This window comes from Megachile rotundata, chromosome 5, assembly GCF_050947335.1.
Source record: "Megachile rotundata isolate GNS110a chromosome 5, iyMegRotu1, whole genome shotgun sequence".
NCBI lineage: Eukaryota > Metazoa > Arthropoda > Insecta > Hymenoptera > Megachilidae > Megachile > Megachile rotundata.
Genome location: NC_134987.1, coordinates 4,781,911 through 4,806,223, shown reverse-complemented (window position 1 = coordinate 4,806,223; position 24,313 = coordinate 4,781,911). Strand labels below are relative to the sequence as shown.

Sequence of the window (24,313 nt, the reverse complement as noted above, 5' to 3'; positions counted from 1 at the left end):
AAGAGCCATTTTTATCGAAATAAAGACAAACATAATAAGTAATTTTTCAAAATAGTTATCTTCATCCTCAGTCTTTAATTTGTGTGAAATACATCTTTAATTATTTATAAATGAAATTATTTATTAAGTTGTTCCAAAAGCTTCTTTCGTTGTGTTAGTAAGTAAAACGCAGAATATCTCATATTTTCTGTTGCATTAATGAGTTATTAGGATTCATTCTGCGTTATTATCCCCTACTATCTCTCAGAAAGAAATCATCTATTAAAAAATTATGAGATTTGCTAGTAAAATATTGTTCCAAGTACATTTCTGACATTTATTGTCACGAAAGTAGCTTCAAGAACAACCTAACAGTAAAATACATACACCAAAAAGAAGAAGATCTCAAAGATACTTTTGAATGAACCTGATTATTTACTGCACTGTTACTCATTGTATTTTTATTCAGTTGTATACATTGTTGGTATTATTATGCTATTAGAATGGATCTATAAATTACGGAGCCTTTGTATTAAAATTATTGATTAAAAGAGATACATATATAAATAAGAAAGAATAAACTTTGCAAATTAAATGTAATTATCAACGTATAGGATTTAGAATAAAAAAACTGCAACGGTAATGTGTTACAATGTTGTAAACATTTATCAAAGAATGCGCATTAAGCTTTCGACGATTTTGGTAGAAATTACCCAAAAGAAATGCTTACTGAATTGTTTCGTATTAATCAATTAAAAATGGTAGTTTTACCGTATCAAATACATATTCCATCATAAAATGGTCTAATGTAGCAAAAAAGAATACATGCAACACCTACAGACCTTTTTATTTTTATTTTTCAGTAAATTCTGTAATACCGCGAGATTTTCAAGCTTGTCCATAATACGGAGGCCCTGAGCGCTACTATTTGCCGTAACCTCATGTTCATTCTAACCTGCAAAAGGAAAGCGTGTGCCGCGTGACATCACCTAAATAATTACGTATTTTATTTTTATTAAATTATTTACTACAAAACGACAGTATTTAGAACGAATCGTTATATTTCACAAAAGTTAGGTTAGAGTGCAATATTGAAAGATCGTAACAGGAAGTACCGAAAATATGAACCACTAATTTTTTATTTTTGAACAGTACGACTTCAAAGATTCACGTCTCTATAGAATGTGTCGTAAAATACATTCGAGATTGAAGGTGTTGAATAACAACACCTGTTGTTACTGAGATATAAATAACTATTAAGTTTTGTATGTATATATCCTATCAACTTTTTACTCAGTATTCAATACTCTTTCCAACTGTATCGGTATATTGTACCCATTCCTATTAACAAACTCGCGATGATTCTTGTATCTCGATAAATAAATATTTAAAAAAAAACGAAAGTATAAAAGAAAAAATACAAAAATATAAATAATAAATTAATTATTATATTATGTGCTTCTCTGGATATCGTGCTAATATTCGTATAGTTCATATTTTTATATAATAAACAGTTCACAAAAGACTGAGGTGACACACTTAGGTGAATCGCCCTATATGTATAAAATACGATGTTTCCACTTTCTTTTTTGAGTCCTTGAGAACCATATTATATTTTTTATAGAACTCAATGTTCAAGGGAACCTTCTTGTATTAATGAATAATAATACCATTGAATAAAATAAATATTTCAAGTATTTTAAAATAATAAAAACTTGTTGCTTATGTTAAACGATACTGTAAATTATATTTCACATTTTCTCTTATAAATTAATAATTTATTACTACAAAAAATAAAAATATTGGAGAGACTATTTATTATTTGATAATAGATTGACGATTAAGTACATCAAATTTTCAAAAACTGATACTTAAAAATTAATTTCTTCACAAAATTCAATTCTTTGACTTTCCTTAAAATCATTTCTTTACGTCTGGTGTGTAAGATAGCTTAAGAAGTCAGTTAACCCAAAGAAATTTATATAAATGCATGTTTTAAGGAGTTTCAAAATTTAATTTGTTTAATTGCATGGTGAAATAACAAATTTTTTATTAAAATCGATTTTTCAACTGCTTGAGTTTTCTCTTACATAAAAATAATTAATGTTTGTAACGTTTTATGAAAAACAGTTAAATATCATATTTATCGTTATTGTCACAATTAACAGAAGGAAGTGTATGTTGCATTTATGTATAGAATACGTTTTTTGAACACTAACGTGAGAGTTACATGTAGTCATTAAAACCATTGGCTTTAACTTATGTAATAAAATGTGATATTGAATAAGGTTATCCCGCACTGTTGAGTGAAAGCGTGCATGTATCAAAACCTGCTTACGAATTTCACGTAATTTACATATTATTCTTGATTTCGTCAAGATGGCAATAAATTCTTGGTAGAACGTACGAGATAATATTAATCCTAAGATAAGAAAAGTATTTTAGCTATTTATATTCCATGCATAAGACATTTCCATGTGAAAGGAATATGTTTACATTTGTATTTAGTAATGAATTCATTAATTATTTATTAAATTTATTTCCCTTGTAAGTTAAGTAATTATTCATAAAATTTATTATCATAATCAGTTTTGCAGAAATTTATAAAAATTATTTTCAAACTGAGTTTAATAAGTACTCACAAAATTTATTTTCATAGTAAGTTTGTTGTTAATTTATAAAATTTATAAAATTTATTTTTATAACAAGTCTAGAAATAATTACATGTCAATAAAACATCCTAGCAACATTCCCTATTACGAAGAATTAATAATAAGTTTACTTATATCAAGATTTTCAGCATTTCAATATTTATCATTAATAAAATGTTTTAATTAATGCGTTCAAAATTATCCATACATAACAACTATTTTAATATAATCTTCATCTTCAACGAATTACTAATATTTAATTATAGAATAATTGTTTATAAGTTTTTTATCAACTTTTTTATATTTCCCTAATTATCAGTAAATATCGTTTTTTATATTCGAACATCTATAATAGCATTTTTTAATATTTTTTAAGGTGAATTTAACTATACTTATAAATCAGTCATCTTCATCATCTTTATTTATTAATGTTTAATTATAGAATAGTCATTTACAAGTATTTAATCAATTCAAAAAATAACATTTTTTTTTTAACATCTATAATAACATCCTTTAATATTTTTCAGAATAAATTTAACTACATTTCAAGAAACTACTAAAGATATTAAATAAGTAGCGTTTTAAAAACATTAAATATTACAATAAATAACTTGTTCAATAATTTATCAACTATTTTAACAATTACTGCTATGTCTGTTCGAAAATAGTTTCCGGTCATTTCACTTCGCATGCTTCAATAGGTTACGAGCAAGTACCACCTTCCACTCTTAAAAAAAAAAACACACTAAATGAAACTAGGAACAAGAGTAAAAGTTACATTCTACGATATTGCGAACAATTTACATTTAGAAATCGAAGTACCGTACAAAAAGACTGCAGAAATACTTGAGACGAATTTTAAATTACCCATTCGAATTGATTCACAAATTTAAAATACGTGGAACCAGAAATTCCGCAAAATCCCTATGGAAACTTTGTTATGCAACCTATGCAAGGTTAAAAGTATTAATCCTTTTTTGTGCTAAAACAGGTTGACAGGAAATTCCGTGATTCACATCCTGAGGAATTTATTTCAAATCAATAGTGATTCAAGTATGGCAATTATTTTCACGGTGAAACCGTGTAAAGGATTCCAGAGGCACTAATATATAATTATAGATAATATAATTATACTATGTCAATATAGACTACTATATAATTATAGATAATTATGATTTTTTATAGTTTTAAGAAAATTTTTAGTAAGACATTTTTAGATAATTTTTCAAGTTTTAAAATATTACGAGGAATTGTTAATGACGCTGATAAAATGTAAATGGGGCATACTATCTGACGCAAGTCAAGACGTATCGACAGCAAAACGTACATAGTGAATTAAACTCGGTCTATAAATCGGTTATCTAAACAAAATTGACATAATAAATTTTTCAAGATATCCAATTTATGTCTATTTATATCTATTTTTTGTTACGGAGACATTAATTTATATGTTCCTTGATATACAGAGTGTCTCATTTCTGAAGCATTCACAAATGCAAAACTTTTTTGTAAAATTTTATGTAAACTTTATTAATATATTTTATTCGTAGAAATAGAAAAAATGTTATACTAACGTAGGATTTCAAATACTTTATTAAAAAGATAGAAGAAAAATGACGACTGCTTTGTTTAGTATGACATACAGAGTGTTTCAGTTTTGTCCCTGCAACTTAACGAATATTCTACAAATAAGGATAAGAAACAATGTTAATATGAACATAAGTTTTTGAATGTATTATTCAAAGCTGATAAAAAATATATGAAATTCGACAATTTGTATGCAATATTACAAGAGTCAATATTATAAATTACAAGTCTAAATTACAAGTCTATTATCATTTTGTATATTGCTCGCAATATTTCGACAAAACATTATGTAGCCTGTAATCATATAACAATTTTGTGTCATTTTTATTTGTAGAACATGCTGATAGAGTTTTATGTACGAAATTGGGACATACTGTATATGACATTAAAAAACAAAACAGATCCAAGTTATTTGGTATTTTTGTTTCATTTTTTCATGGAGTGTTTAAATTTCTGTTTTAATAGAACTTCTTCTTATTTTTTTTGTATGGAATATGTTAGTAAAGTTTTGCAGTAAAAGACTGAAATACCCCATATACTTCTTTTTATACGAACATCTAATAATTTCTAGTGATTAATCTGATCTCAATATCAAATGTATTGTTTTTATCACATAATACAGTAAAACTAGTAATTCATATTGTTTTCTCTAATAATCAATATGAATACGGATTTGTATAAACTTGAGACTCATTACATAATCATTTTGAACGATCTTAATTCTAAAACCTTATCAACACTATTTCTACCGAAAAGTGTCAAAAGACACCTTTCAAATTTTCACTTAAAATTATTGCCTAAGTTAAATCATTTCTCCACAATTAACTTTTTCACTTTTCATGCAATAGTTGTTAAATTAATTCAGCGATATCATTTTCTACTAACTTATCCTAGATCTAAAAATGTACATATGGTATACTTATTTCTACCATGAGGTCTTCTGACACCTTTAGGATTTGACAGTGGCTAATTTTAAACCATTTTAAATATAAATATCAATACCATTTTGTAACATCGGATCAATTATTATCAGATTAGAGAATCCTGATTTCAGTTGTGACGGAAAATACAGGAGTTGCGACATAACTTTGATATTCGCTTATTTCCCGCCATGTTGCATTTTAGTGTACATCGCTATATTTATATTTTGTAGATTGATGAATTAAGCTAGAATTTATAGCCTGATTAAATAATCTCTAATAAAAACACATCGATGCATCAATAAATGTATTTCTCAAATTATCTACATTTAACTGATAATTTGAAATCTTCACAGTTTTGGTAATTATTTGCATTCAAACGAAAAGGTGTTACAAGACTCTTCATAGTTGCACCAGTCAGTGGTACTTATCGCTGCAATGTTACGACGAATAAAGGAAGTGAGAACGTTAAACACAGTTTGCGTGTAGCGATCTTTGATTGTGCAGATTATTATTAACATCGAACTAAAAATTCTGTCGTGAAAATATATTATTAGAACGGTTCATATTTCAGCTTCATGCTATTGAATGATGTATTGCAAGTTTTCTTTTACTGAAGAACACGCGTGATCTTCTTATTTACTTATGCTTTTTCTTTATTCTACGCTGTTGTTTTATTTTATTTAATTTGCAAGATGCAACAGGAAATTAATATTGGGTGATCATATTCATACTTATAGCTAGTATTTGAGAGTCACATAATGGTGGATGATTATGTCCTCCTTTAGCATTAAAAAAATTGATGAATTAAGCTAGAATTTATAGCCTGATTAAATAATCTCTAATAAAAACACATCGATGCATCAATAAATGTATTTCTCAAATTATCTACATTTAATTGACAATTTGAAATCCCAACAGTCTTGGCAATTATTTGCATTCCAACGAAAAGGTGTTAAAAGACACCCTTTGCTAGAAATTGGTATACAAAATCCTGCTAGAAATTGTGTGAAGCGTGTAAATACGTTCAAGAACTTAACAAATCGACGATTTTAATAAAAAAACATTACCGTGAACTCACAGTCTAAAAATCTTAGTAAAATAATTCCATTGTGTATTAAGTAAATACAAGTTGATTCTAAAAGAAATATAAAATATTATTTTCTATAAGTACGTACCAAACATTTACTTATGAAGTTCTCAAATAAAAATCTGTCTTCTCAAAATTTGTAATAGTTTTGAAACACTCGGTAGGGAATAAATGAGAAATGTCAAGAATGCTGAGATCTGATGGGCGTAAAGCGTCAGTAACAGTTCCATTGTTTACTCATTATTCAATACAGGTCACGTTCTTATGTAAATTTACTCGCTCCATCTATAGAAATGAAGGAACATCTTCTACATCCAACTCTCTCGAAATAACAATTTAATAACGTAGAGAATAAATCATTCTTTATTTAATCGTCCATTCAATCATGATGGAAAAATTGTCAATATTCAATATTACCTTCCTACTTGCAAATATAATTAAAAAAAAAACACTAATCTTTGATGCGTTAAGATATTTATATAATATATGAATAATTTTCTAAATGAAACTTTTAGGAACATTATTAAGTTTGAAAATGTTATTGCCGATTATCAGATTCGAGCGTAATGCAAAGTATAAGTAAATTGTACAGTTTCCAAATTTCTAAATTTCAAAATTGCCAACTTACAAAATTACAGTACTGGCAATTTGGCAAATTACAAAATTACAAAATTTTCAAATTGCTACATTGCTAAATTACGACATTATCACATTACCACACTACTAAATTACTAAATTACTAAATTACTAAATTACTAAATTACTCAATTATCGAATTACCAAATTACCAAATTACCAAATTACCAAATTATCAAATTATTAAATTACCAAATTACCAAATTACCAAATTACCAAATTACCAAATTACAAATTACCAAATTTTCAAATTTTCAAATTTTCAAAGTACCTAATTACCAAATTACTAAGTTTCCAAACTATCAAATCACCAAGTTTCCAAATTCCCAAATTTCTGAATTGCTACTCACAAAAATTTTAAATTACTACACTAGTAAATTAGAAAATTGCAAAATTACAAATCTTTCGAATAACCACATTACCACATTACTAAATTACGAAATTACGAAATGACCACATTACCAAATTACCAAATTACCAAATTACCAAATTACCAAATTACCAAATTACCAAATTACCAAATTACCAAATTACCAAATTACAAAATTACAAAATTACCAAAATTACAAAATTACAAAATTACAAAATTACCAAATTACCAAATTACCAAATTACAAAATTATCAAATTACCAAATTACCAAATTACCAAATTACCAAATTACCAAATTACTAATTTTTCAAACTATCAAATTTCTAAATTTTCCAATTTCCACATTTCCAAATCTGCAAATTTTCCGAGAATCATATTTTTCAAATATGCAAACTTCGAAATCCTCACATTTTCAAATTCCATGTTTCCTAACTTCCTAAATTCGAAAATCTCTAAATTTTCAAACTGTCGATTTCTCAAAGTTCAAATGTCTAAATTTCCTAATTTTTAAGTACTAAAATTGTTAAAAATTTTCAAATACTTCAACTCCTAACTTTCCCATATTCCCAATTCCAGTATTAAAAAATTTCTGCACATTCCAATTTTCTATTTCCAGATTCCTAAATTTTTCAATTTCCATTTTGCTAAATCTTTAATTTCAGTCTTTTCTTTCTCAAGTAAAGATAAGTTTTTTTAGAACGCATCAATATAAGTCAACTTAACAAAAATTGACGTCTAAACTCATTAATTATTGTACGAAAAATCATTTTATATAAAATGAGCAGCTCTTAACAGACTCATCCAATGAACTTGATTTTCATGTATTTTATCTTTTGCGAGATATCAAGACAACCTTCAGTGTTATCAAGGTCAATGTATCTTTTTTAATATAACATTATAACCGATGAAAGACTAATTCAACGACCCGAACACGTTGACCTTCAATTGACCTTCAACCTCAAACTGAGACAACATACTTTGACTCAAAATACTTCGAAATAAATGTGATTCAGGACAATTAAATTGCAATCGTATAATGTGTCCTTTAAAACATCACATATTTTATTTACCGTAATTGGATACAATGAAAACATAAGTTACTTTAGATGATGATTCTCATTAACACATTTTGCACGTCTTTGTTAATCCGTTAACGTTCACATTAACGATGTTTGTGAAGACTTTTTCGGTCAAGAAATTCGAGATGTTTTGTCTCCTCAAAGAATACAACACAACTGTTTTCTCACGTAAAGTATTCTGTTCCTTTAAAATTTCAGTTCATTATTTTCGAAGAATTAATTCTAAGATTGTTATTAAGATCGCTTACAATTTAAAAAAAGAAATAAGTATATTTGCTCTGGCGAATTTTCTCAAATACAATTTTTTATATAAACATTTGTTTTATATTTACATTGCAATTGTTTCAGTTTAACTTGGAGAAGGAAATTTGTTGCGTTTATAAGTTTTTCGAAATTTAAGATGGCAACATCCAATATGGCGGCTCAAAGTTGAAAATTTTATGCTATTTCTGATCATTTTTATTGATACAACGTTTTCGAATAAATTCTCATGCAAGTTTGTACTTAGGGGTTTTTCGAGTCGCTGTCGTCGGATTTGTATTTAGTGTAGCTTGGTTCACTATAATAAATAATTACGATTACATTTGATGAACTTTTATTACTTGAAGCGTATAACAAGATGTGTTTTTAAACTCTAACAACATTATTTAATTTACGCGATGATCACACTCTATCAATCGAAGATACTGATCAACCAAACAAATATTCATTCAATTTAACAGATCTTGTTCAGGACCGAAACTATGTGTAATTACATAAATGACTACACTAGAGATCCAAAAATTTTTATATAACACGTCACTCAATAATTTTTGAATAATACTAACCTTCAAACAGTACGTATCAAAATTTCAGGGTATTCTGACCAATAGTTTAGAAGTTACAGTCATTTTAGTACCTCTAGTTTCGTAATTTTGAAGTAAATGGATAGAAAGGAATTTCGTGTGTTGATTAAACACAGTTTTTTAATCGGAAAAAATACTGTTGAAGCCAAAAAGTGACTTCATAAGCATTATAGGGACTCTACACCAGGGAAATCAATTATCATTGACTAGTATGCTGAATTTAAACACGGTCGTACAAGCACCGATGATGCTGAACGCTCTGGTTGCCCAAAATCGGCAGTTGTTCCGGAAAACATAAAAAATGTCCACAAAGTAGTTTTAAAAGACCGTAAACTTAAGTTGCGTGAGATAGCTGATGCCTTGAAGATATCAAAAGATAGTGTCTTCATAATTTTGCATGAAAACTTGGGCATATGCAAATTGCTTTCAAAGTGGTTTCCGCGTTTGCTGTTTCACGAAGGCAATGCGCTGTGTCACAAGTCGATGAACACGATGGTTTAATTAAATGAATTACGTTTTAAATTGTTTCCCCACACATCGTACTCCCCAGATTTGGACCCCAGCGACTACTGGCTGTTTGCAGATATGAAAAAAATGCTCCAGGGAAAGAAATTTGGCTCAAATGAAGAAGTGATTGCGGAAACTGAAGCTTATTTTGGGGGCAAAGACAAATCGTTTTATATAAAGGGAATTGAAAAGTTACAGGAGCGTTGGAATCAATGAATCACACTGGAAGGAAAGTATATTGATGATTAAAGTGGAATTTCTAAAAAAAAATTTGTTTTTCTTAGTTAGACCGGAGACTTATTGAGTGACGTGTTACACTACCGTCCATAAGTATCCGGACACAAGCGAAATATGCATTCGCGTTGCATGGAAGTTATTCAAGTATCTACAACAGTAACTAAAATCAATTTTTTTTCGAAGGTCAGAATACTGGAACGTTTTCCGATTAATAATTCTCGTTTGGAACTCATATTTCGATGGAAAAGAAGCTACAGACGAACTAAACCGAAACTGTCGAGTGCGTAGCGTTACCTCTATTCTTATCTCCATTGAGGGAACCTAAACAACTACCAACAGTTTACAAACACTTGAAACATATCGAAGAACCCTCTGAATACGTTCTGCACCATAGAAATGAAACACAGTAGAAATTAAAATTTTTTTAGAATCGAAAGTGTACATTGGATTCACAAATTTGGACATTGTACTTCTGGACATGAATTTTACTTTCACATTCTCATTGTATAATTTGTACTTAAAAATTAATTCTATTATGTTATGGCACCTCAGAAAAGATAATAATAATTATTACAAATGATATGATAACCCTAAATACCTTTTGTACAAAGTTCAACTATGTTTTATGTAACGAAATCAAGTGTCCGGATACTTACGGACGGTAATGTAAATATTTCTAACTTCATTGTCATTTTCTAGAACATTTTTAGCCACATTGGATTCCTCATTTTGAATTTAGAAAATTCAATGACAGATTTTTAATTGGTTCTTGAAAAATCGTTCATTTGAACATTATCATGTTAAGTGGCTATAGATTAGTTAAATAACAATATATTATAATATATAATATATTATAATATATAATATATTAAATATCTAACTATTAACTAGTTTTTGTAATAGCGTGTACATTTCTAACAAAATATTTCAAACGTCAAATATAGGTGTTTCATAATTTTAAAGACATAAAGGTGTGTATTGTAGAGCCATGAATATGCATTGGATTATAAATGATTATGACAAAAGTCACTGTTCATAAAAGATGGATTTAATTCACATAAAGTGGTATACTTTTTCGTATAATTTCATTGCAATAATAGCATATCTAATGATTGATTATATCTGTTACGTAATAAAAATATGAATAATACTAAAAGTACCTAATTTTGTAGGAAAATATTAATAGAGTAATGCTGAAAATTTTTTATTTGACTACAATTAACATTTTGCTATATCTTTTGTGCCATAATAAAATTGTATAATTTAACATAAGAAATTTTCAAGTTTAAAAATCCCCTAATATTCAAATATTTCAGCTTTCTAAGTTTCAAATGTACAACGTATCAAATTTGAGTAGTTGTTCTTATCTAAAGGAATTTTAAATTGTGACTAACTAAACTGCGACTACCCCTATTTCATGTACAATTTTTTTAATAAGAAACATATTTTGCTACCTAGTTTTCTTTTTGTCTTCTATTAAAAGAAAGAAATACATGTTCTCTATGCCATATGACCTCTGAACTTTAATACAGTACATATTTCTATTTCTTTCGTTTTCCATAGTCTTATAAAGAATTGAAATTAGATAAAGACAAACAAAGGAATATCAGTAATATCAGAGGAACAAGTAACATATGACCTGTAATTAACAAAACTAAAAGCTATAAATGTTCATAATAAGGCAAATATTTTACCCCTCTGACCTTCCACCGAAAGAAAAAATGCACTCGTCCTCGCTGCAACATGAACTCTAAGTTTCAGTGCAACACATGTTCCTGACTCTTTTATTTTCCACGACCTTATAAACGATTCAAATTAAATAAAGATGAACAACGTGAAAAAGGAAACACAGAAGCAACAAGTTGAGCGTGTCCTTTGTAATATTTTATCCCCTCGAATTCCATCGACAAAAAGAAATATATTCGTCCTCGATGCCGCGTGAGCTTCGTTTTGGATCACAATTTTTCTTTAGCTTCTTTTGCATATTCAGATATCATTCGATAAATATAGCTGAAATACAACGAAATTGTCAGAATCTTTAGGAGCCTCAGAGTTTGGTTTTACAATCATTATTGAGGTACCTAATTTAGGTGTAGAAAAATGCAAGTAGTATCGGTCAGGTTATATATTTATCCATCCACCAGCAGGCGGTCAGTCAATTGTACTGAGAATGTTGCACGAATCAATTCATATTTTTACATGATTTTAAAGATGATGCGTAATGTGATAAAAGAAAATACAGTCATGTCAGAAAAGTAGATGGTCCTTGCGTATTGGGGATGGCCGACTCTAACACAAGCAATTATCGCATGATTGTAATTCAGAATCGTAAGGCGTTCACTATACTACCAGTTGTACAGGAACACGTTAATATCGATAGTGAAATTTACACGGACTGTTTCAAAAGTTGCACAGGACTCAACGCAGATAGCTATATGCGTAAGAATGTTAATTACTGTAAAGAGTTCGTCGGCAAGTATAATTTACTTTGAATTTTAGTTAGATTACGGCCAAGCTTCGATTAAACTCTAACCAAAAGAAATTCAGCGACAATTTTGCCGAAATAATGTTTACCTAATGGCATTCCTAATGGAATCAATCCAGGCACAATAAGTGTTTTACTAAATAACAGAATTCACCTGGTTTGTAAGCTGCATTTCAAAATCAAACTTTAATTTGAATAGCTTTTGAACCAATGTACTTCGACATCCGAAATCATAAAATTTTATCCATATATATTGAATACTATTAAATTATATAAAAGAGAAGAAGATGGTAATCCAAAACGAACATACATAATTTCCGGAGAAAAATTCACCTGGTTTATAAGTTGTACTCTAAAACCAAACTTGGGGAATATAACTTCTGAACCAATGAATTCAGACATTCCAAATCATTATATTGTTCGTCTGTATGTATGGAATGCTATCAGAGCATGCTAAAGAAATTAGAAAGATGGAGCTCCAAGACGAAGTTTAACAATGGTATCCGTATTAAAAATGAGTCGATTCGAAGAAAAACATGAAACAGAAGCAAATGAGACTTTAAATTCCACCAACGAATTATGGAATCGTTAAAAGTAACAAAGCAAATATCGGGAGAAGATAAACATATCAACGAGGTTTGAATAAAATGGTGAAGGAAAGGCAAACGGGAAAATTTGACGGCCAAAGAGAAACATACAGTATCAGATAATGAACTTCGAAACCAATGACTTTGGACATCCAAAATCATTATATTTCATCTATATCTGAATGTGCTATAGAATCTAAAAAAGGTTGTGATCCAAGTTGATGTTTAACTCTAAATTTGACTACAATACATATCTCTGTCTCTTTTATTTTCCACGGCCTTATAAAGGGTTAAGGTTAAATAAAGACGAACAAAGCGAAAGAGGAAATATCGAAGCATCAAGTTGAACGTGGCCTCTGTTTCCATCTCTAGCTGCAGCTAGAATTGAGCAAGCGACCGTACCTTGTACCAATGACGTCATCCCCGGCGGATCCAAGATGGCGATCTTGCGTATTTGCCAGGCAAAATCGGCTAGCGGCCGCGAGCAGGACCGGTTCTCGACGTAGGGGGGCAACAGGGGGGCCAGCGAGTAGTGGGGTGTTAAGGGGGGAGCGGAATCCCGAGCCGAGCCGAGCCGAGTCGAGTCGTTTAACCGCGCGGTTTCGTCGTTTTGCGGCCGAAATGTAGAAGCTTGCGAAAAAGAGGACCTCCCTGAGTGGTCGTGTTCCGTATAATAGCGAGACACGAAGGGATTATTCGTCGACTCGGTTGCACAGTAACCGGAGACCAGCGGCACAGCTATCCGACGATTTTTCGTCCCGTACTCTGTCCAGTGAAAGTAATTAATTTGCACGCACGGCCGTTCGCTTTCTTAAACTTACCGACCGCCGTTAATACACACGGGCCCGGTTGCATTAATAGCCAGGCTAATGGACACCGCGCATTCCTTTCCCGGAAAGAGTCAGATTTTTTTCGAGAAAGTGAAAACCGAATCATTGCCAGTATGAAATTACATTAAACGGAGACAGAGAGCATTTCGGAGGCGTGAAATTGGCAAACCGTTTTTGGCTTGGTATTTCTTTTTTACGTGGGTGTATCCCATGATCATCCAGGTGAACCGGTGACAATTCGAACGTGTGCACGCATCCGTGTCCCGAACTCTCACGACTCTCTGTCTCTTTCATCCGACAACGATTCACGCTGACAGACAATCGGCTTGTCACCGACGTAAGCGAACGAGCGGTGTTAGGTAAGCGATGCTTGGTCAAAGCCAACAATGTCCGTTCGGTTATTTGTCGTTGGCAAACGGTTAAACAGGTAGTTTTCTCGTACCTTGTACAGTCGGTGGCAACGTGCGGAGGATGCTGTTGTCGATGCACTCCGAGTTTCACGGAGCCGAACGGTACGCCCCTAAGATGAACAGGCTGCACCGCGCAGACAAATATCGTTCGACGCGATCGCGCGGCCGCGACTGAACTCACTTTCCAGAGACGACGTTTTACCTGCGACAGGAGAGACCTCTTAACAAACCGAGCGGTTCGGTTCCCTCTCTTTTCTACGGTGTACACGGCCTCGCGTGTGTACACGCCACTCTCGCGTTCTTACGGCTATCCTTCCTGCCTACCCAATCCACCCACCTATTTACGCCTGCGAGTGCGTGGCCTTATGTCGCGCTAAGCTCTGCAACCTCCAGCCACAGAATTTGCTTCTTATACTCTTTGCATTGCTACGGCTACTTCAGAATTTCTCGTATTCCAGATGATCACTTATCGGGATTGTGAAAATCATTTTTCATTTTTAGTGGTTTTGGTGGTTTGGAAGGGGTAAATTTCAGGATTTGAGGATTTGGGGTGGTGGGGCTTGGGGAGGTTGACAATTTAGGGATTTGGTACTTTACGAATTTGAAGTTTTAAGGATTTGGGATTTGGTCGGGAAAGTTTGAGAATTTGGGAACTTCGGAATTCGGAGAATTGAGGATTGGAAATTTCAAGATTTAGAAGTTTAAGAATTTGGAAGTGGCGGAATTTCTAGATTGGAGATTTTGGAAATTTCGGAATTTCGGAATTAAAGGATTTGATCATTTAGAATTTTAAAAATTTGGGGATTTGGACATTTTCTAATGGAAAAATTTAAGGGGGTGGAAATTTTAGAATTTGGAGAATTAAGGACCTAGAAATGTCGTAGTTGGGAAAATTTAAGATTTGAATTTGAGAATTTCGAAATTTAGAGATTCGAGAATTTGGGAAGTTGCTATTTTGAAGATACGAGAATTTAGAAATTCTAGAATTCGAAGATTGAAGGACTTGATGATTTCAGAATTTGAAGAAATTTTTGAAAATTCAGAAATTTAAGAATTTGAGAGTTTGAAATTTTGAAATTTGAAATTTGTAGCTCAGTATTTAGGAATCTGTGAATTTTGCAATTTGGAGATTTAGAAATTTTGATACTTGATAATTGTATAATTTAGGAATATGGAAATTTATAGCCTGACAATTTAAATGTAAAAACTTGGGAATTTTGAAATTTAGAAATATATAAATATTAAAATTGCAAAATTTGGTAGTTCAGATTCATGGAAGTATAAGAATGTAAGAATGCTAAAATATATGTGGTCCTGTACAATATTTGAATATTTGCTTTCGATTATGAAGTCTAACTCAACATTTTAAACAAATTAAACTTCCCACGCGTTTGGACAATAAATATTCCTAACTTTAGTTTATAATGAAATTATGTGAATGAAAATCGCACTATATCTATGTTAATAACGATTTAATTCACAAAGCTTCAATTCCTTCTAAATTTTAACATTAATCAATCTCCTGATTACTGATACATGCATGTGTTTAAATAAATTTATTAGAAGATGTTTTGTTTATTTTATTATTTGCAATTTTATTATTGGTATAACTATATTAACTTCATTATTAGTATAACTACATTAGTTTATTATTAGCATAACTTCTGAAAATTTAAAATGATTCTTCGTTTCAAAATTGAAAAAATTATGCAACAAAGGGTTAACACACAAAAAATGAATGAACAATATATTAATTAACAATGCAAAAATAGTCGAGAAATACCAGAAATCATCAACTACTTAAGGGTGATTAGATGACCAAAAGGAAATGATTTGTTAAAATGTCAGAGAATATATCAGTTATGACATAACCGTGCATCAAGCAATTCTTTACGTAAGATCAAGCGAAAGTGGAATATCTTTTCCCTTCATATGACATTTTATTTTCGAGAAAATCGATTTTAATAACTCATCCGGTACACGCATGCTAACCTTAGCTTGCATGTGCAAATATTAACAGCATCAATGGAGAGGTGTAAGAAAACACCATGAATGACTACCTTCTTCAAATATATTCACTCAGAAGAGAAACTTTTGTACATGGTGCTCCTGTCTGCATATATTAGAGGAAGATCGTCGACCCTGTATTTCATAATTTTTGTGGTTCGTGTGTGTTGGTGATCCAGAAATGTTTTACAGTATTAGTAACGGATTTGTTATTTATTTATGAAGATGTTTTATGTTTGGAAGACATCAATAATATGAAAGTCTTATAATATGAAATGTAATACATAAAATAAAAAATATCAAATTTCAAATATCAGGTACAAAATATTAAATATAAAATATCAAATTTGAAATAGCAAATATAAAACATCAAATATAAGATATCAAATGTAAAATGTCAAATTAAAAATATCAAGTATAAAATATAAAATATAAAATATAAAATATAAAATATCAAATATCAAATATCAAATATCAAATATCAAATATCAAATTTAAAATAACAAGTATAAAATATGAAATGTAAAATATGAAATATAAAATATGAAATATAAAATATGAAATATAAGATATCAAATGTAAAATATCAAATGTAAAATATTAAATTTAAAATACAAAATGTAAAATATAATATAAAAGTGCCAATGTAAGATTGGAATAAATAAATGGAGAAAAAAAGACTTTTCCGAACAAAAATGTCATCATTTTAAACATATTAAAGGCACCGAAAAGTAATCAAAATTTCGTTTGCTTTCGAAAAACATTTATTTATTAAAGAAATCTTAAATGCTAATCAACAAAATAATTTCCATAATTTTCTAACGCTTTTTGTTAGCGTAAAGGCAATTGTTCGATTCCCTTTTTAAAAAAGTCCTTCAATTTTTCATTGAAAAACTTTGAAGTCATTGAAGAGATTTTGATTACTTTTCGGTACCCCTAATATATTACTGCTCTTTTACACATCCATTTTGTTCAAGAGGTCTTCATCAAAGATATCTAATAATTATTTTATAAAAAATGTCATTAATATTTATTTAGTATTTTACTAAAATTTTACATTCACATTCTCATAATTATAACAAATATTTTAGAAAATGTCTACAAAATTGTTTAACACAATGAAAATTAATTGATATATTAAAAATAAAGATTTATACAAAGTAAAAGAGGTTAAGACTATTTATTAAGAATGTCATCTATTAATTTCCAAATTTTAATTTTTATATTAATTTTGTACATTTTTAATGCAATAAGAGCACAAATTTTTTTTCTTGTTCATTTCTTTTTCTTTCCTTTTTATTTCCGTTCTGTTTCTCCTTCTACTAATTACTTAATTATACAAAATACTAGGTGCTAGTGATCACCATAAAAGTAAACGTGTTAACTACCTCTCAAATAAAACATCATCCCACATATATTTCCATAATTAGCGATATCTGATAGAGAAGCAGATTGTTACATTTAATTCGATAACAGCAGGTGTGAAGTAAAAATTACCTGCCAAGAATGAGTGGTGAACGAACAGAGTCAGACAACTTCAAGATGGAGATTTAAGCCATCTTGCCAGCTCGAGATAAGACCAAAACACGCTTTGCCTTTTCGTTTCTTTCTTCTTTTCAACTTTGTCTCGTTCTCGCTCATTGTCGCAGCTCTCTGTGTCCGGTTTTGCACGCGGCCGTAAATGGCAAGCAGAAGACCTTGGACACCCACACCCAAACTTTCCGTCTCTTTTCTCTTCAGTTTCTTTTCAATAAAAGGAAACGATTATGAAATATCGATTAACGGTGCTTTTCATAGATGATTCTGAGTGAACAAGAAATTCTAAACATATTTGTTGGAGCAACGAATGTTTCATATTGCTGTTGCTATTTTTTGTTCTCCTGGAGCAAGCACGAGTGTTATGCGATTTTTTGGAATAATGATATTTGCAATTCGAATAAACCAGGTCGATTGTATGACGTAATATTTTAAGCACCCACCAGGGACGGCTCGAATTGTGTATAATGTGTGCAGTATTCTGTAGTTCAGATTTTGGTGCATGTGGAGTTACATGTTGAGAAATGTTTCACTTTCACAAATTTTTAAATTATAAATGGCTTTTCAGATTCTAAATAGTAGAGTTCATGGATTTTCAAGTTTTTTGATTAAAAAGATTAAAAATATTCAAACGACAAAATTTGCAAACTAAGGCTTTGCATTTCTACAATTTTAAGCCTACAAGTTTTCAAATTATCAAAACCACAAATTTTCTAATTGAGAAAGTTGACAAATTCGAAATTATCAAATTGTATAAATCAATATTTCCAAATTACCAATCCCTTAAATTTTCAAATTTCCAAATTCCCATATTTTTAAATTTTCAAGGCTTAAATTTCCCAATTACTGAATTATCTTCAGTAAGCCAAGTTTGCAAATTATTTCATTAAAATATTACCAAATACTTAAAGTTAAAAATTTCCAAAGTAGCAACCCTCTATAATCTCAAATTTTTAAACTTAAAATTTCTAAATTATCAAATGTCCAAGTTCGTAAATTATTAAAACTCCAAATTTCCAAATGTTCCTATTATTAAATTACAAAATTATCAAATCTCTAAATTTCCAAATTGCTAAATTACAAAATTATCAAATCTCTAAATTTCCAAATTGCTAAATTACAAAATTATAAAATTTCGAAATTTTCAAATTCCTAACTAATGAGCATCCCAATGATTGTTCATGAAAATAGAAATTTCACTTAAATAAAACATAAAACTGTTTTATAATACAGAGTTACTTTATTTTCAATATTTCTTGAACAATTAGATGAATAATACAATCGAAAATTAAATGAAATTCAATTAAATTATAAATTAAATATCAATTATGAACTGATTGATTTTGTAATAAAGAAGAGTAATAGAATTTAATTTACAGTTTAATTTTTCACAGTTAATAATAGAAAATCGATCGTAACTGGCGTTTCTGCTGCTAATAATTACATACTATCCGAAACCTGAAATTCACATAGCATGATACGTGTTAAGTAACAACTACCCGGGTCATTGGATAAGGAGCAAAGAATTACGTTCAAAGCGGCCTTCCAGCAGTCTTATACCTCTTTACTTTCAAGGATGTATGGAACATTTGGTCTACGCTATTAAATTAAAAGCATAGACGAATCAGTAGACTGTACTATGGGTGCAGTTAAATGGCTTTGAAACTGACAGATATTTTTGACATATTCCCAAAAATGTGACAGTCATGAGAATTGTATAATTGAAAGTAAACAGAGTATCATGTATATTGTTTTCAATATCACATCAAGGTCTAATATCAGTAATAAGGTAAAGGATGTTTGATATGATTTTTTTACAGAAATCGTTATTGTATAGATTTTTACAAAATTGTATCATTTATAAAAAAGTTGACTCATAACATAAAATGTGACTAACACAATTTCTTCATTTATATAATAATGAATTAAAATTATTAAATAAATAAATCTAGGTGTTAATGCCATTAAAGTTTGTAATCAGTTATAACATATCGTTATCAATCGTAACATTTTGATATAGGTAGTAGTGTTTGACGTGATAAATTTAGTCGATGATCGCAACACATATACATATGTAATAATATGTACCAAAAGCAACAAAGGTAAACATATTTCAATGAAACCAATAATTACCTTTACTGATTGATAATATTTGCTGATCGTAGAATTAACAAACAACTTGTCGATGTTCTCATTTTCTACGTTGTAAACAAACTTCTTCACAAATACTTGAAAAATGTACAAATTCCATTTTCTTGAAAATGAAGTCACATAAGGTAAAATTTTATTTTATATCTTTGACTTATTTTTTTATGTAGATTCGCCCTCTTTTCGGTTGTACCACTATTTAAGAGACACCCTGTACTATGCCTAGGTTATATGAAACGATTTATTTTAGTATTCATTTCTTGTCAACAGCCTCTACCATGTAGTCGCTATTGCTACCCATCAGATTGCTAATGTTGTCAACTCAAAAGACAAGTTTTTCCGTGTTGTTGACATATACAGAGAAATAATGGTTTAAAAGAGAATGTAATCCTTTGTTGCATTTTGTTGCAAACATGCTACATAATATAATGTACTGTGAAACTTTTGTATTTTGTTAAGGAGGTATCGTGACTTTCAAATTCAGAACCTACAATATTGATAAATTTGAAAAATGAAGTAATTTTAGTAAAAAATTCATTGTATTTTATTTTGTGATGAGGAATGCACTCACTCTTTTTCACTTTTGTTAGTGTAAATTATATTTATATTCTACTATAATCTTTTAGCTTTTTTATGAAACTTGAAACTAACATTATCAAATTGTAATAAATATTGTACCTTCAGGAAATATCTTTCCTATATTTTACATATTAAGTACTATGATTTTAAATGGAATTATATCCATTTTGGCTTAAGTAAGCATTTTGAAATTTCATTAGTGTTTAAATATTACATATTATCGTTTATATTTAGTCGAATTAAAAAAGAAATTCATAACGCAGTGTGTCTACGATGTACCAGACATATGATAAACTGCATCTGTGCTTGATTTATGTCAAACATAAATGAAGAGCAAATTTCATAATTTAAGGAAATTGTTCAAAATATTTCTAGTTTTTAGTAATTATAATCTCTTGCTGTATCTTTTGAAGTTGTTGTAAATTGGAAATATTATATTATACATATTTTCTTAAATCAACTTTATAAATGAAAAATGAAGTTTTCTTAAACTTCCGACTTTCCTACTTTCAAACATCTTTTACTTTCTAGCGTTCACCATATTATTTATCTTTTTTTTTTCAACCCATAGCATAAGACCATTTTTACATTTTTTATCATAATTTCAAAACATTGAAATTTTTGCATAATCAACTAACATATTGATATCTATTAAATTAATTTATCGTTAATTGAAAGTAATACAAGTCTTCTTAGAAGATTTTTCAAATTAAACGTTTCACACTGCACAGGTGTCGATACCCTGTCGTTTAGAAAATTACAAAAATGCATTCATTTCAAAATTGAAAACATAATGCAACGATATATAATATAATTTTGATCAATTAATCTAGAGGACATAATTAATTATACGACATAACACCGCTAATCCATCTGTGGTGCCATCATTCAAGATAATGAAATACGGCTACAAATAAGTACCTGTTCATATAAAAATGAGACAAGTTCATTTAGCAATTAGTAAATTAAATTATAGGCTTGAGACAACGCTTGTTTATTAAACAACCAACGTCTCTCGAGCTTAAGCATGATGCATAATAAGCAGGGCCGGCGCCAGGCGAGTTCAGGACATTCCCCGGAATACTGCTCTACACTTTAAGAGTCCTTGCACGTTATGCACAGCTCATCATAAACTTTGTGGAGCTCTACGCATAATACCATAAATGGATGAACACCTACTCATAAAATTTATAAATCTTTCAAGCTTGAAGCATTCGAGTTTCAAATCGTTTCGAGCCTGAAGCATTTTTGTTAGTTTGAGGCGATTCGAGTCTTGGGCTTTCGAATTTGTGGCGCGTTTTGAATATGGAATGTTTCGAGTTTGAAATGTTCTGAATTTGAAATTCGAATCGGAAGCGTTTTGAACTTTAAATATTTCTACTTTAATGCGCATTGAATTTAAAATATTTCAAATTTGAAGTCTTCTGAATTTAAAATATTTCGAATCGGAAGCTTTTGGAATTTTAAATATTTCGACATTGATGAATTTCGAATTCAAAATATTTCAAAGTCGAAATGTTTTGAATTTGGAAAATTTCGATATTGAAGAGTTGCGAATTTGAAGTATTTTGAGACTGAAATGTTCTGAATATGAAATATTTCCAATACGAAACGTTTTGAATTTTAACTATTTCGACTTTGAAACGCTTCGAATTTAAAATTATTCAAAGTTGCAGCCTTCTGAATTTGAAATATTTCGAATTGGAAGCGTTTTGGATTTCAAATATTTCGAATTTGATGCGTTTCGAATTTAAAATATATCAAGGTTGAAATGTTCTGAATTTAGACTATTTCGATACTGAAATGTTATGAACTTTAAATATTTCGAGTTTAAAATGTTCTAAATATGAAATAGTTCTAATCCGAAGCGTTTTGAACATGAAATGTTTCGAATACAAAATGTTCTAAATTTGAAATACTTGAAAAATTTAGAAGATCCCAACTTTGTTATATTTCAATTTGATAACGTTTTAAATTTGAAATATTAAATTTGAAATAATTGCAATACGTTTCTGGTGAATTAAAAATTAAAAAATTTATAATTCTGGTAATTTACGAATTTGAGATGTGTAAATTTATGGATTAAAAAGTTTGAGAGTTCAATGGCTTAGTAATTTAGAAATGTGAAAATTTAGAAATTTTAGAGTTTTAAAATGTAGGAATTTGGAAATTTGGAAACTTGGATATTTGAAAATCTAGAAATTTATGGTATTCAAAATTTTGAATTTGGAAATAGACGAGTTTGGTAATTCAAGAGTTTAGAAATTTAAAAATTGGAGGTTCTCAAAATTTAGGAATTAATAATTTAGTAATTTGAAAATATTAACATTTGAGAAATTTAGAAATTGGTAATTTAGAGATTTGGTAATTTGGTAACTTGGAAACTTGCATACTAAAAAATTGGAAAATTTTAAATATTAAAAATGTAAAACCTTGAAAATTGAGGGTTTGGTAATTTGGAAATTTAAAAAATTGAGAATTTGGAAATTTAAAGTTTTAAAAATATGAGGGTTTCAAATTTCTAAATTTGAAAAATTTATAATTTGAAGATATAAACATTTGAAAATTTTAGAAATAAAAATATAGAAATCTGGTTATTCGCTAACCTAAAAACTTGAATACTCTAAAATTTGAAAATTTAAAATATTAAAAGTGAAACCTTGAAAATTTCAAATATAAAAATGGTGTAGCTTGGTAATCTATAAATTTGGGCGTTTGAAGTATGTAAACCAGTAAACTAAAAAATTAAAAATTATTAAAATACAAAGTACTAAAATATCTTCCATACATTTCTCTCTACCCGAAAGTCTCATATGTACTCCGCACATTCCACGCATTTTGCGCCAGCCCTGTTGCTACGCATGGTTTTCACCATGGCAGAGCTAATAATAATTAGTTTCAATATGCCTTGCTACCCATGTCCATTTCCATCACAGCCACCATATTAAATCGCTAATATACCGAGCCCAATATATATTTAACCTTGAATTTTTCCAGCATTCAGAAAAATGCAAGAAACAAAGAATACGAATGCAATTATCATAACAGGATATCAGTAGAAAAATAATAGATACTAGAACGCAATTGACACGGCACAGTGGCTGGACCAACGGCGTGGACAGTGAAAGGATGTAAAGGGTGCTAAATGCCAATGTTCTCGATCAGATTACAAAGAAGGAACGCGTTCACCTCCGGCTCCTTTTCAAACCCGTTGTTTCGTGACTCTCGGACAGGACCAATGGACCGGTTGCTACTCTTGCCTCGCACTTCCGAATATGGTGACCCGTACCCACCATCGTCCTGATCCTCTTCTCCGAACCTGTCAATTATACGCACGAAAACTGCACCGTTTGCCGAAATTGCGATAACGGTAGGATTTGTTGAAATTCTGAGTGACGTCATTCATTGAAATTGTCATGTGAAATTAGTGTATTGCAGAGTTTGTTTAAATATTTGTTGGTGCAAGGATACTCTTGTTTGATCTTTTTCAGGATTTTGACTGAGTAGAAATTCGTATTTATACGTTTTTTGTAACATAAATTCTGTAGACGTGCAGTCGAATTATTTTATAACTGTCATGAGAAATTAATGCACTGCATAGTTTGCTTAACTATTTGTTGCAGAAAGAATGCAGTTGCTTGATCTTTTTGAGGATTTTGACTGAGTAGAAATTCGTATTGATACGTCTTTTGTAACATAAATTCTGTAGACGTGCAATCGAATTATTTTATAATTGTCATGAGAAATTAATGCATTGCATAGTTTGCTTAACTATTTGTTGCAGAAAGAATGCCGTTGCTTGATCTTTTTGAGGATTTTGACTGAGTAG

The 24,313-nt window shown here is 29.7% G+C and overlaps 1 protein-coding gene across 2 annotated transcripts in view; it reads right to left on the bottom strand.

Moving 5' to 3' along the window:
* pot (zona pellucida domain protein papillote) overlaps positions 1-14,441 on the bottom strand; it is a 50,217-nt gene extending 35,776 nt beyond the window's left edge. Inside the window, exons 1-2 of one of the 2 annotated variants that reach the window (XM_076532247.1) lie at positions 14,247-14,441; positions 13,377-13,739 (exon numbers count right to left, since the gene is read on the bottom strand). The gene's annotated coding sequence lies outside the window, so the exon portion shown is untranslated. The remainder of the gene's footprint in view (positions 1-13,376; positions 13,740-14,246) is intronic. The other variant, XM_003703005.3, reaches the window with a different exon arrangement.
* Positions 14,442-24,313: the final 9,872 nt, after the last annotated feature.